Here is a 13,008-nt window from a genome sequence, read left to right as displayed (position 1 = left end):
CACAACCACGGGGTGAATTGCAGAGTTGTTGTTACAACAGGAATTGGAAGACAACGGCAGAACATGTTGAGAATAAAATCCAGTCCCAACCCTGGTCTGCAAAGCCCCCCTTGAGCTAGTCCTGGCTCCCTTTGCAACTTCACTTCTTTCCAACTTCACTCTTCTCCCCTCGTTCCAGCCACCTGGGTCTCCTTCTCATCCCCAAATACTCCAAGGGCATTACTACCTCAGGGCCTTTGCACCAGCTACACATATACTCACTACAGAAAGGGTATACGAGGAAAATAATGTGCAAACATGAAAAGAGAAGTGCTATTTGGAAAAAATAAGCTCAACTTTTTAAAAACTTTTTCAAATTACTGAATATTGTAACATAGTGTGAAACTGCATAAAGAGGACAGACACTCTTTGATGTCATTCATACTCATTTCAATGTCTACTTCTCCCACTCACTTGCTGTGTGACTTCAGGCAAGCCACTTGGCGTCTCTGAGCTTCAGCTGTTTCATCTGTAAAACTGTTATTGCATTCCCTTATTCAGAGGGCTGGTATGAGGATTAAAGAGAAAAGGAGAAGAAAGCGTTCAGCGCAGTACTTGGCACACAGGAGGGCCTCCATAAAGGTCCCTTCCTCCCACTGGTCTGTTCAGTTTTGTGTTCTATCATTTGTTTTTGTTTTCCTTTGTTTTGGTTTTTTTTAAAAGATTATTTATTTATTTGACAGAGATAGACAGATGGTGAGAGAGGGAACACAAGTAGGGGGAGTGGGAGAGGAAGAAGCAGGCTCCCAGCGGAGGAGCCCGATATGGGACTCGATCCCGGAATGCCAGGATCACGCCCTGAGATGAAGGCAGACGCCTAACGACTGCGCTACCCAGGCGCCCCTATCATTTGTTTTTGTTTTGGACTGAACCCACATGTCACCCCTCTACAATTTTCCAGAGTCAGGGACTCCCTTCTGAAACCCTGTTCAATGCAGGACATGGTTATAAACACTAGACTTGCTGCTTGTTGGGCTTTGCCCCTTAGCTCCTAGAAGGCAGGACCCTCACCTTGCTCACATCTGGATCCCACAACCCCTAGCTAAGGGCTGGGTCTAGGGAGGGCTCCCCGTGATGCTGAACACACGAATGAATGATTCACAGACTAGAGATAAGCAGGGAGCCTAGATGCAGAGTTTTCATAGAATTTTAGGGTGGGAAGGGGTCCGAAGGCTTATTTCAGTTCGATCCCCTTTTTATAGATGAGGAACCTCAGGCTCAGAGAGAGTAAGGAACACGCCCCAGGTCACTCGGCCAGACAAGGTCAGGAGCTTGGCTCCCAGCCCACCAAGCCATGTCCCTGCAACTCTGGGCAGGAGTCCTGACAAGGGCTGAGCCCTGGACCCCTGCAGCCAGCCCTGGGCCTCTCTGGGGGAAAGTACAGGCTGGGGGAGGAGAGGGTTACAGAGGACCTCCTTCCAGTCAGTGATTGCACTAATCAATCAACTCAATTAAATCTAGAATGGCTTAAAAAAAAAAAAAGTAATAAACAAAAACAGCAGCAGAAAGTAATGACTAATAATCAAGTAAAATTGGATTATTTATGTGCTGACTGGTTGGGGTGGGGCAGGAAGTGAGAAAGTTCACCCGAGTAGGGAAAAAGTGAGAGAAACAGCAGGCTCAGCAACCTGGGGGCGCTGGGGGCCTGGGGAGGGTCGGGGGTTGGGGGGAGAGTTCCAGGGCCTGGGACGAAAATCCACCGTCAAACATGGAGCTGTGTCCGGGCGCTGTTCTCAGCCTAGCACACAACTGACTTGCTTCCTCTTCGCAGCAACCCCAAGAGGTCAGAACTGCGATGATCCCATTTTCCAGATGGGGAAACTGAGGGGACAAAGGAGTTTGTTCACACAGCTGGGGTAGAGCCAGGATTTGTCTGGACGCCTGTTGTCTAACACCAGGGTTTTGCCCCGAAGGATGAGCTGTATGCTTCCTGGGGTGGGCATGAGAGGGCCTTTATGAGCCTGGGGATGAAGCACATTTACCTCATATATACGTTTTAATTTTTTAAAGTAATCTCTGCCCCCAACATGGGGCTCCAACTCATGACCTTGAGATCAAGAGTCGGATGCTCTAGCCACGAAGCCCGCCAGGCGCCCCCCACTGGCCTCATAGAAAAAGTAGTTACTACTTGCTTAGTTAATTTTCCTTTACCACACATTTACTTAATGGAACACAACAGGGATTCTGCCCCTAAGCTCAGAAGCTCATGGCAGACACAAACAAGTGAATGATGGCAATAACGTGTTCACGAGTGTGATGACAGAGTCCCACACTCACATTCAGAGAACTCCTGAAGCAGAGAGAAGGGGTGTCTAACTCCTTAGCGGGGGAGGGTCAGGGAAGGCTTCCTGGAGGAGAAGCCATCTAGGCTGCTTTCAAGGACAAGTAAGGTGTTAGCCAGGCCAGGAGGGCAGAAGGTGTGGAATGGCCTTCCAGGCACTGCAGGGCCAGCACGCCCAGATCACAGAGGTGGGAAGCTGTCTACAGGGAAGAAGCACCTGATGAGCCCGGGGCAGAGGTGTGTGGCAGGGGGCGGGGCCAGGAAGGCCAAGGCCGCAGGTAAGGAGGGCAGAGCAGGAGATCCGGACGGAGAGGTGGGCGGGGGCCAGTTCCAGAAAATCCCTGGGTGCTAAATGAAGGGGTCTGGGTACTGGAACATCTGCAGGGCTGGCTTGCATCAATCCCAGAGTGTCTGTGGGGCTGGCCTGGCCGCGTCACACCTTACGCCCTGCGGTGCTGGTCTGCACCAACCCCCCCCCACCCCGCAGGTGGAATGGCCACCTTGGATCTTCAGGGGAAGGGGACCCCTGACAGCAAAGGGGTGGCCGGCAGAGCCGGGCAGCTGCGTCTCACTTTCTCCAACAAGGAAACGGAGACTCCAAGAGGTAAAATGCCCATCACACAGCTGGTTTAGAACTCAGGCCTTCTGATTCCCAGGCCTGTCCCTCTTTGACCCCCCCCAGCACCCTTTCTTTGCAGTACAAATGCATTAGCAAAGCCAGCTATTTAAAGGAACCCCACAGCTAATCCTTATGTAAACAGAAAATCTTTAAGCAAAGCTAATAATCGCTGGTAATCCAGCTGTTACATAATTCTGGATTTACAGCACAGCACTGGGGCTAAGGTATTGGGGTCCCTACAAAACCTTCCTTGTGGGGAGAGGGTGGCGTTGGGATAAGGAGCTGGTGAAAAGGCACAGCTTGGGGGGGGAGGGGCGGGGGTTGGCAGGAGCAGGGGGACATGCAGCCTTCGTGGGGAGGGGACATGCAGCCTTCGTGGGGAGGGGCCACTGAAAGGAGCAGTGGGGGCGGAAGGGCTCAGGCTGGCAGCGATGCATTCCTGCAGCCCGGCAAATGAGCCTCAGCCCCACGTTTCCAGCTGAGCTGGCTGCGGTATGGGGTGCTTGGTGTAGGGGAGGGGTGAGTGGGAAGTAGAGAGTGGCTTGAAGCCACATCAGTCAGCTGGCTCCACACCTTCCAAATACCAAGAAACAAGGGAGGTAGCTCCGCTTCTCAGAAGGGGAAACGGAGGCAGCATGCAGCGGGAAGCATGAAGCCAGGAAGTCTATTCCTTTATCCCAGCAGCACTCCCCGATCCCCCCAGAGAGCTTACATGGCAATTGACTCCCCTATTCTGGGTCAGTCTTCTTATCTGATTATTAGCCTCTTGCTGGCAGGGTCCATGGCCTATATTCGTTTGCCTTTGTGCCCCAGCATGAAGTGCCAAGTAAACAGCAGGTGCTCAATAAATGTGTTGAGCGGGAAATAAAACTGGTTCCCTTCACAGAAACTAGATTCAGAAGAGGGATAAAAGAGAACCAAGATCTTGATTTAAAGCTGGTAAAGGGAAGGGAAGAAAAATGGGAAATCACATTTATCAGGCGTCTCTTGGATGCCTGGTGTTACGCTAATTCTATTTAAAACGACACTATTTTAAATAATATTAGGTAGTATAATTTTAACAATATACTATTATATTCTGGCTAATGTAACTTGCACAGAAGGGATGAGTAATGTATTAAAGGTTCTCTAGCTAACAATACTAATAATTGCTAATATATAATTATGCCAAGTGCCATGCCATCAAATCATTCAGACCTCCCAAGAACCGTATGAGGTTGGTACTGTTATTATCTGTCATGAAGCTGGATACTGAGCCCAGGTTCTGATGCTGCACTTTCTTTGCCACATGCACCATCACCGGTGCGAGAGCGCGCACACACACACACGTGCGTCGTCGTAGGGAAGTGGGCAGAGAGCCTGGCTGCAAGATTCCAGGAAAAGCAGGCAAGGATTCACTCCCCTCACTCTCCTGAAGGGCTGTCGAGTTGAAGGAGGCTCTAACAAAGATGCCCTTGGAGGTTTCCCTCCTGTTTTGAGGATGCCTGGGTACAAGCGGACAAAATGACAGCACATGAGTGGACCCAAGAACAGAGCTGGAGAAGTAAAAATCCTAGTGCCTCGTGTTTAGCTTTGAGCAGCCCCTTCTCTTTTCAAGAAGTGCCCATGATTCCATGGAAAGACCCCAGGATTTAAAGCCAGACCATTGACATTTTAGATCCTGGCCCTGCCACCCATCAAATGGCATTTAATCAATCTCAGCCCTCAAGTTCTCCATCTGTAAAATGGGACACCTAGTCTTTCCCTGCAGGTTTCTTGGAGGGACTAAGAAAGCTATGCATGGGAATGGAAAATCTGCAAAAAGATACCAGATTGACAGAAAACTTGGTCACAGTGGTTACTTTGGGGAGACTATAGGGAACGAAGGGTTAGGGGAGAAAGAGTAACACACCAGTCCCTACCTATATTCCCATACCGTTGGACTTTTTTTTTTTAATTTTTTTTATTATTATTTTTAATGATTTTTTATTATATTATGTTAGTCACCATACAGTACGTCCCCGGATTCCGATGTAAAGTTCGATGATTCATTAGTTGCGTATAACACCCAGTGCACCATGCAATACGTGCCCTCCTTACTACCCATCACCAGTCTATCCCAATCCCCCACCCCCCTCCCCTCTGAGCCCTCAGTTTGTTTCTCATAGTCCATAGTCTCTCATGTTTCATTCCCCCTTCTGATACTGTTGGACCTTTTATTACACATGTTAATATTTCTTTTTAAAAAGACTGAAAAATGAAAAAAATACATATACCAGGACTCAAGAAATGGCAAGTAATACAAGAACAAGTCCCTTTAAAAGTTTGCTTCATTCTCCTAGACTGGGTAGAACCATCAGAAATGCTACCCTTGGTAATCACAGGTACAGTTTATATGGGGACTTACGCAGAGAAGACCCCCTTCTTCATTCCCTCAGCCTTCCCACGGTCTTCCTGCCCCATCCCCCCAAAACCCTCTTCCCAAAGGAGCCCCTCAGCTTGTTTGGCTAATGTATTCGCAAACCAAATTAGGGGCCCTGGCTCCCAGGGAGGTCCCCCAGCCAGTTGCTAGACGCAGGGAATTAGATACCATCTAGTGCTCAAATCCAATTAGGTCCCACCCCCACCCCCTACCCCCCATGCAAAAGCCCACTTTCTAATCAATTTTACAAAGGGCCTCTGCAGATATACACTAATGGTATTGAGCTGAGATCTTTAAACCAAGTCTGCAAGAAGTCTGCAGAGATAAAACGTACAGACTGTATGAAGGCGGAAGCCTGTCGCCAGGGTGTCCTTCCCCTGCAAGGGAGAGAGGGCCGGGGGGCACAAGGGAAGGGTCCTCTAGGGACAGATGCCATTCATACTCCAGGAACAGCAATCTCAACTTCTTCCTCCTTTCAGACTAAACCCCCACCCCAACACCTTCCCCTAAGGTCCTTGTCATTCTACCTTTCCATGCTAGAGGCCCAATAAGTGATATGGGGACTCTTGTGTTTTTTCTCCTCTAATCCTTGGTTCCCTAGACAGCCTCCCCAATGGCAACCCTGTTACCAGGTTTTTCAGGAATCCTGTGAGCTTTTCATAGATTTTCTATGGGCATTCATGCCTAATTGCCTAATTTTCTTAATCCCTCCAAGAAATCTACAAGAGTGTTTCCTTTTACAGATGAAGAAATCGAGGCTCCTGTCGTTGGTGAAGTGGCAGTTGGTGAGGGGTTTAACACCCTGCCCTGCTACTTACCACCTGCATGGCCTGGGGCATTGACTTAGTCTCTGGGCCTCAGGCTATGCCACTGTGACATGGGAGGGGTAGCAACAGGACCCATCTCAAAGGGTTAAGGAGATGATGTGTGGAAAAGCTTACCTTTGCCTGCTTGGCACGAAAGGCGCAATAAAAGTTACCTTTTACTTCTCCTCTCTAAGCTGCCACTCCCATCAAATTTCTTGTCACTCCCCAAATATCTTATGACTTTTACACCTTTTGCCTGGAATGCCCTTTCCCTCTTCCTTCTTGAAGAATCCTTCCCTGGTGGGTTTCTCATTCTCTCCTCTACACTCTGCCAGCACCTTGCTCGCTCAACAGAGATTTACCGAGTGCCTACGGTCTGTTGGGGGGCAGCCTGTATACATCTTGTGCCTTGGGGCTTATTTTGTCCAGTCAAGTTCCTTGAGGACAGTCCTACTCATCTCTGTGTCCTCACAGACAATACCTAATATATTTTTGTGGAATGAACAAAAAAATGAATTTGTGAGTCGGGCCAGATGACCGGAGGCCACAACAGGCCTGGATTTTTGCCCTCTTTTGAGGCCAAGGCCTGATGTTCCCTCCAACCTGCCTGGTGACTCAGGGGTCTCCCCAGCTTTATACCCTGTCTTCACAGATATCGGGGACATAGGTGGCTCACATGCCGTGTACTACATGGTGTCTGTCAGAGGCCTGGGTAGCCGGTGTCAACGGTCACCCACCCAGGGCCACACCAGAGGCATTCACAGGCCACTTGGCGTACACGGATCAGGCTGGGAGAACTGCTCCTGCTTTGGGGAAGTAGCAAGTGGCTGCCTTCACCCACACAGCTCGGAGCTTTGGGCTGCTCAGCCTCCAATGCCAGCACCTCTGTGCCCTATGCCACGATCAGCAGGCAGTAACCTCGTACCCGTGGCCTCCTGGAGCCACCCACGTGCTCCAGGTGCCCACCCAGATCGTGTCTCTATCTGCAAAATAAAGCCAAATTCACAGCTCGCTCTGCAAGAAGCCTTCTTCCAGGACAGTCCAGTGACCAGCAGCATCAGTTCCACCCGGAGGGTGTGTGCCATGCAGACCCCCGGGCTCTGCCCCAGACCCACGGAAGCAGAATCTCTGGGTGCGAAGCTTCAATCCATCTGTTAATGTGCTTTCCAAGTGACTGTTACCAAGATGCAAGTTTGAGAACCGGTGTTCTGTGAGCCACGTGGTGAACACCTAGCCAGCCCTTTGCCAACAGAAAACGTGTTCTGAATCCCGGGGCCACTGGCACATTAGTCTATTGTTTGAACAGTGCATCTCCTCTTGCCTGATTTGTCCCAACAGCCACAGGAGGTAGTGGGGCAAAGATTCATTCATTTGCTCATTCATGGAGCCAACAGTTCTCCACTGTGTGAAGTTGGCCGCCAGACACTGTTCTAGGTGCTGGAGCCACTGATGTGAACGGAACACATTCCCTGCCCTCAGGAAGATGGTCCAGACGGACCCCATGCAAGTCAACAAACTAACACATGACAGAGGATACTCCCTACAACAAACTAATATATGACAGAGGATACTCCCTACAACAAACTAATACATGACAGAGGACACTCCCTACCCCATTGTCTTCCTTTGTCTTTAGTATGAATGGCTTCTTAACACTACATCCATCACGTATGAGAGAAGGTTGAGGCGCCATTGTAACTAACAGGCCATTTGAATAGTTTTCCTCAAGAGAGGGAGGGAACTGAATGGGTCTATGGAGAGTTAGGGGACAGGCACCCCCCCCCCCCCCCCCCGGAACAGAACAAGGTTCAAAAGCCCTTTTACAGATTAGGTTAACTAAACATCAGAGCAGAGTCCAGAAACCTAGCCCTGCCTCCTAGCCCCCCCCAACCCCCCAACTGGTTCTCAGGCCCTCTTGACTTCTCCAGCCAACACTTCCTTCTTCTCCACCTCTCTCCCCTTCTCCTTCCCTCCCCTGTAACTCTCCAGGGCTGGAACAGGGTTGGTGTGTCTGCTCAGCTCTATATACACAGAGACTCTGGGCCAGGGAATTTTTAAAAATACCTTCACATGTATGAAATATGCAAAAAAAATAATTAATCTCCAAACGTGTCAAGGAAAAAATGCAAAATCAAAAGAACTTTAATGTTTAATTAAATGTCCACAGAGCATAACGTGACGTCAGCTTGTTTTATTAATGGTATATTTGTAAACATTTTGTCACATCTGACAATAATTGGTAGGTTAGATTTTCTTAATAAGAAGTTGGATTGATGATTCCCAAGAAATCAGAACCTATTTTAAATAGAATGAGTTATTGCATCCAACACATTCCAAATTAATTTTTAATCCTTCCAAATAATTGTTGCAATAAAAGTGATATTAATAAGGCCTTTAAATATGTATGCTGTGCTATGGATTTGTGAGGATCCTAGGACAGCCTTGGCTGGGAGTGTGCGTGGCTCTGTGCTAAACCATGAGGCATCAGCAGGGGCAATGGCTCCAAACCAGGCTCCGCGCCCAGTGAGCCAGCGCCATGTACAGAATGAGGGGCCTGGCCAGCAATGGGTAGACCGTGAGGCTGGGGACAGCCATTCTGTCCCCTTCCACCTCCATGCCCAGGAGCAGCATGGCCAGCCCCTGCAGAGGCCAGTGCGCTCCTGGACAGCTGCTCTCACAGGCACACAATAGGCACAGGACAGAATAAGATGACTGTCGAAGGGCAGGGCTGGGCTTGAGAACAGGAGAGGGGAAATCAGAGTGTGGGGGGTGGCACCTGCCACGGTCCCACAGTGACACTGTGAAAAGAAGGCATGGCACAGGAAAGGAGCTCAATCCTAAGGGCAGTTTATCAACCTGATCACAGCAGACACCATAAGGCTTTGTCCATGGCCCTTCCTGATTGGTTTGGAGAGGTGCCCTGATGTGTCCCCCCACCCCCCTCACTGAGAGAGACTCCAGGCACATTCTACCGTCTTGCAATCCTACCTATGAATTGCTGTCCAAGGTGAAGCTCTCACAGTACCTCACGGGGATACCTAGAAGGCAGTCCATCCCACCCTCTGGGCACTGGGCCTTCTTCAGAAAAATAATCATATTCAAAAAAATATTAAGTCTGATTACTACACTTCGTTTATCATCTCTGGGTTAGTTACCAACGAGGCCAACAAACTAGCTCTTATGCTTGGTTCCAAATGACTTCTGCCTCTTAGGAAAAAAGTCGAAATCATCAATAAGGATATTCAAGAGCTGGGCTGGACCCACAGATGACACTGAGAGCCCGGGTGTGGAGGGGATACTAAGTGAGCAGGGGAGGGAGGAAAAGGGGCAGAGTGGAGAGGAGGAGAGAGGGGAGGGGAAGGGATATGGAGAAGAAGAGGGAGCTGAGGGGAAAAGGAAGGGAGAGGGAGGAAAAGGAAGGGGGGGAGGAAAAGAGGGAAGAGAGGGGAGGGGGAGAAGGGAAAACTGGAGGAGGAGGGGGAAGGAAGGAGGGGAGGAAGAGCAGGGGAAGCAGGGAGAAGGGGCAGGAGGGAGGGGGAAGGGATGGAGGCTGGGGTAGCTATGGGCAGTTTCCAGAGGGGCTCCATTGAAGAACTGCAGTTTACATAAAGGTGTAGATTTCAGGGTACTTAGTAAAAGATCACCTAGTAGTCTGTCCATTCATCTAGTCGTTCAAAATATTTATTGGGTATTGCAATGTTCTGGACAATGCCTTGCTTTAAAAATGAGGTCTCTCTCTCTGACCTCAGGCAGCTTTTATTTTAGTGGGAGGGACAGATGATTAACGGAGAGATTATATTACACTATATTATGTTATACTACATTTTATTACATTATAATTATAGTGTAAGTAGTTTAAAAGCACTGTCTGACACAGGAATACATTCATGTGGGGTACGTGTGTACATCCACACATATGCAGACACACTGCCCCGGAGCCTTGCTTTTGAGGCAGGGGCAAGGGCCCTGAGGGACACTGGCTGCTGAAGACAGACCCAGTCACACACATGTGTACACGCATACCACTCTTCCTCTGTGCAACACCCTCATGCAAAACAGGACGTAACAACTTCACTCACTTAGCAGGCAGGTGTCAGGCCAGATATTTGAGAGCACCCAGACTTGTCCAAGTCATGTCAATTACGGGACCGGAACTCCTGTTCCAAATTAGGCCTGTTATGGCCTCCACCTGCCTGGCCATCTCACAGATCACCTCTAGGGGCACCAGGCCATTCATGTAGTCAGTGAAACACAGAGCTGAGCAGGGTCTGTCTGTCTGTCCCCAGCAAGAGGACAGTGGCCCAGAACACTCTAACCCAGTGTTCCTCTGCCTTTCCCTCTGAAATGCGAACACATTTTACAAACACAAAGCCTTTCTTCCCTAACTGGCATTATGCTTCCTCCCTTTTCCCGAACATCTCCAATATTCCCTTTTGCCATCCAAAGGAATCTTACCAGTTCAGATAAACTGCTTGATTTCAAACTGGGCCTGGTGAGGACTGTGCTTCCTGGGCTCCTCGGGGTCTCCCAGCCACACCGTGGGAATGGTATGGCAGGGGAAACGGGCACAGTACTGGAGCACACAGGCCTGCGTTCAAATCCTGACTTCCCGCTTACTAGAAAGTCACAGAACCTCTCTGTGCCTATTTCTCTCTGTGTCAAATGAGATACCAGTTCCTAATTCAAAGGGTGGTTGGAAAGATTCAATGAGATCATGCCTATGAATCACTTAGCACCATACCAGCCAGCACTGAGGAAGCACTCAATAAAGCAGCCCCATTAAGAACTCTCAGAAAGTTCTCTCGAGTCCTTTCACTTTGGGATGGAGTCAGACCATGACCATGCATGGCAGTTTCAAAATGCACAGGAGCCTCAATCATGGGCAGGCCACCTTCTTTGCAGCCAGCGTGGCCCAGCAGAGATGAGGGAAGAGAGATGCCCGAGAAGCCAAAATCAAGTATTTGCAGGGACGGAAGTTACGACAGAAGAAGTTCTGAGGACCAGTCATGTCTCACTTGATGTCTCCGAGGCAGTCTTACCCAGTGTATCATCCATGGAATCCAGTTCCCTGGGATTTTAACAGGTATCTTGCCCCTTCACTACCCGCCTTCTGCAAACAATAAAAATAAAAAGTACCGTTGCCAAATCAATAAGGAAAGCACTCGGGTAAGCAAGTCAAATAGGTTTCTTACTGCAGACCTTCTCAGAATCTTTTAACACACTAGCATGCACTGGAAGGTCTAAGACAGGGCTATAGCGTACAGAATTCCCCAAAGTCGTTGGATTGCTGTGATGGTTAATTTTATGTGTCAGCTTGACTGGGCCACGAGGTGTCCTGATATTTAGTCAAACATTCCTCTGGCTGCTTCTGTGAGGGTGTTTCTGGATGACATGAATATTTAAATCGGTAGACTTGGAGAAAGCAGACTGTTCTCCCAAACGTGGGTGGGCCTCACCTATCTGTTGAAAGCCTACATAGAACAAAAAGGCCAACTCTGTCCCAAGTAAGAGAGAATTTCTCTTCCCTGACCGCCTTCAACTTGGGACATTGGCTTTTTCCTGCCTTCAGACTCAAACGGAAACACCACCTCTTCTGGGGTCTCAAGCTGCTGGCCTCTGGACTGGCACTACACCGCTGGCTCGCCTAGGTCTCAGGCCCTTGGACTTGCTGACTCACCCTGCAGATCTTATCAGCATCCCTAATAGCATGAGCTGATTCCTCAAAAATCTCCCTCTGCCTCTCTCTGTATACATATATACACAATAGACACACACACACACACACACACACACACACACACACTCCAATCGCTGTTTCTCTGGAACCCTGACAAATTAAACACAGAGACCTCTCCCCTCCCCTCCCCCCGAACACCCTGTAGTCCCTAAGTTCCACAAAGGCTTCAAGGGACACTGCAGTTGAGGGTGAGAATCCAAGAGGGCTGCAGGCCTCTGCCCCCACTCGCTGCCCAGAAAACGGGGCTACCCCCAGCTTATACCCCAACATGTTCTCTGAAGTAATATATCACTGGGGTCCCCACTCCTCATGGTCTCTTAATCTGAAATCTTCCCAGCTGAAAAGACCAGAATGAGGATGAAGAAGGCATGCTCTTTCATGAATAAAATTCCCCATCTGTCTGAGGTTTTCCTTTCTCGTTCCCTTCTGCCATGACACAGGTTAGTGCTCTTCTCCTCTCCATCCTCCCCCGTGAGAATCTGGGGTTGTGCCGGCCTCAACAGCAGTCCAGACCCGAACTGCAATTGCTACAAAGGGGACCAAGGAGGTTTTCTTCTCAGACAGGCAGCTGGCAGCTCCCAGCAGGAGGCCGGGCCTGAATCCGGGGAAGGGACGGTGAGAGGGCACTCTCTGGGGTACTGGGCCAAAGCGGTGAAGAAATGAACGCCCTCTCTCTGCGACTTTGAATTAGCTGCCCTGTGAAGACCTGAAGAGCAGAGCTTCACGGAGGAGGGGGTCCTGGAAGGACCGAGCCCCATCTTGTGGGAGCCTCGCCCTTGTAGGACAGCAGGTGGGAACGCTGGTTTCCAACCTCTGCACTTTCTGCCCCCGGGTCCCCTACAGAGCCTGTGGCCCAGCTCGGGGACACCTGGGTTCTGGGTTCTAGGTCTGTGGTTTCCCATCTTTCAACTTCACAGGATAAACCCCACTCCACCCAACACCACTGGATTCTGGAACCCACACAAGGTTGACTATTTCCAAGTAAGAACCTTACAGTGGAAAAAAAAAGAGAATCTAGTGTAACCATCATTTCACAGAAGAAAAGCCCTGTTAACATCCCAAATGAGGAAGGCCCTCATCTCAGATTAAAGGGCAGAGTCCTTCTGGAAGGCTCCCAGTGCTGCT

General features: G+C 49.5%; 1 protein-coding gene across 1 annotated transcript in view; it reads right to left on the bottom strand.

Moving 5' to 3' along the window:
- Nucleotides 1-13,008, bottom strand: part of ESRRB (estrogen related receptor beta) — a 165,262-nt gene that overhangs the window by 67,767 nt on the left and 84,487 nt on the right. The gene's annotated exons all lie outside the window — the stretch shown is intronic.

Source organism: Ailuropoda melanoleuca, chromosome 14 (assembly GCF_002007445.2).
Source record: "Ailuropoda melanoleuca isolate Jingjing chromosome 14, ASM200744v2, whole genome shotgun sequence".
In the NCBI taxonomy this organism is placed as follows: Eukaryota; Metazoa; Chordata; class Mammalia; order Carnivora; family Ursidae; genus Ailuropoda; species Ailuropoda melanoleuca.
The sequence above is the reverse complement of the archived record's forward strand: the minus strand, read 5'-3'. Positions and strand labels throughout refer to the sequence as shown.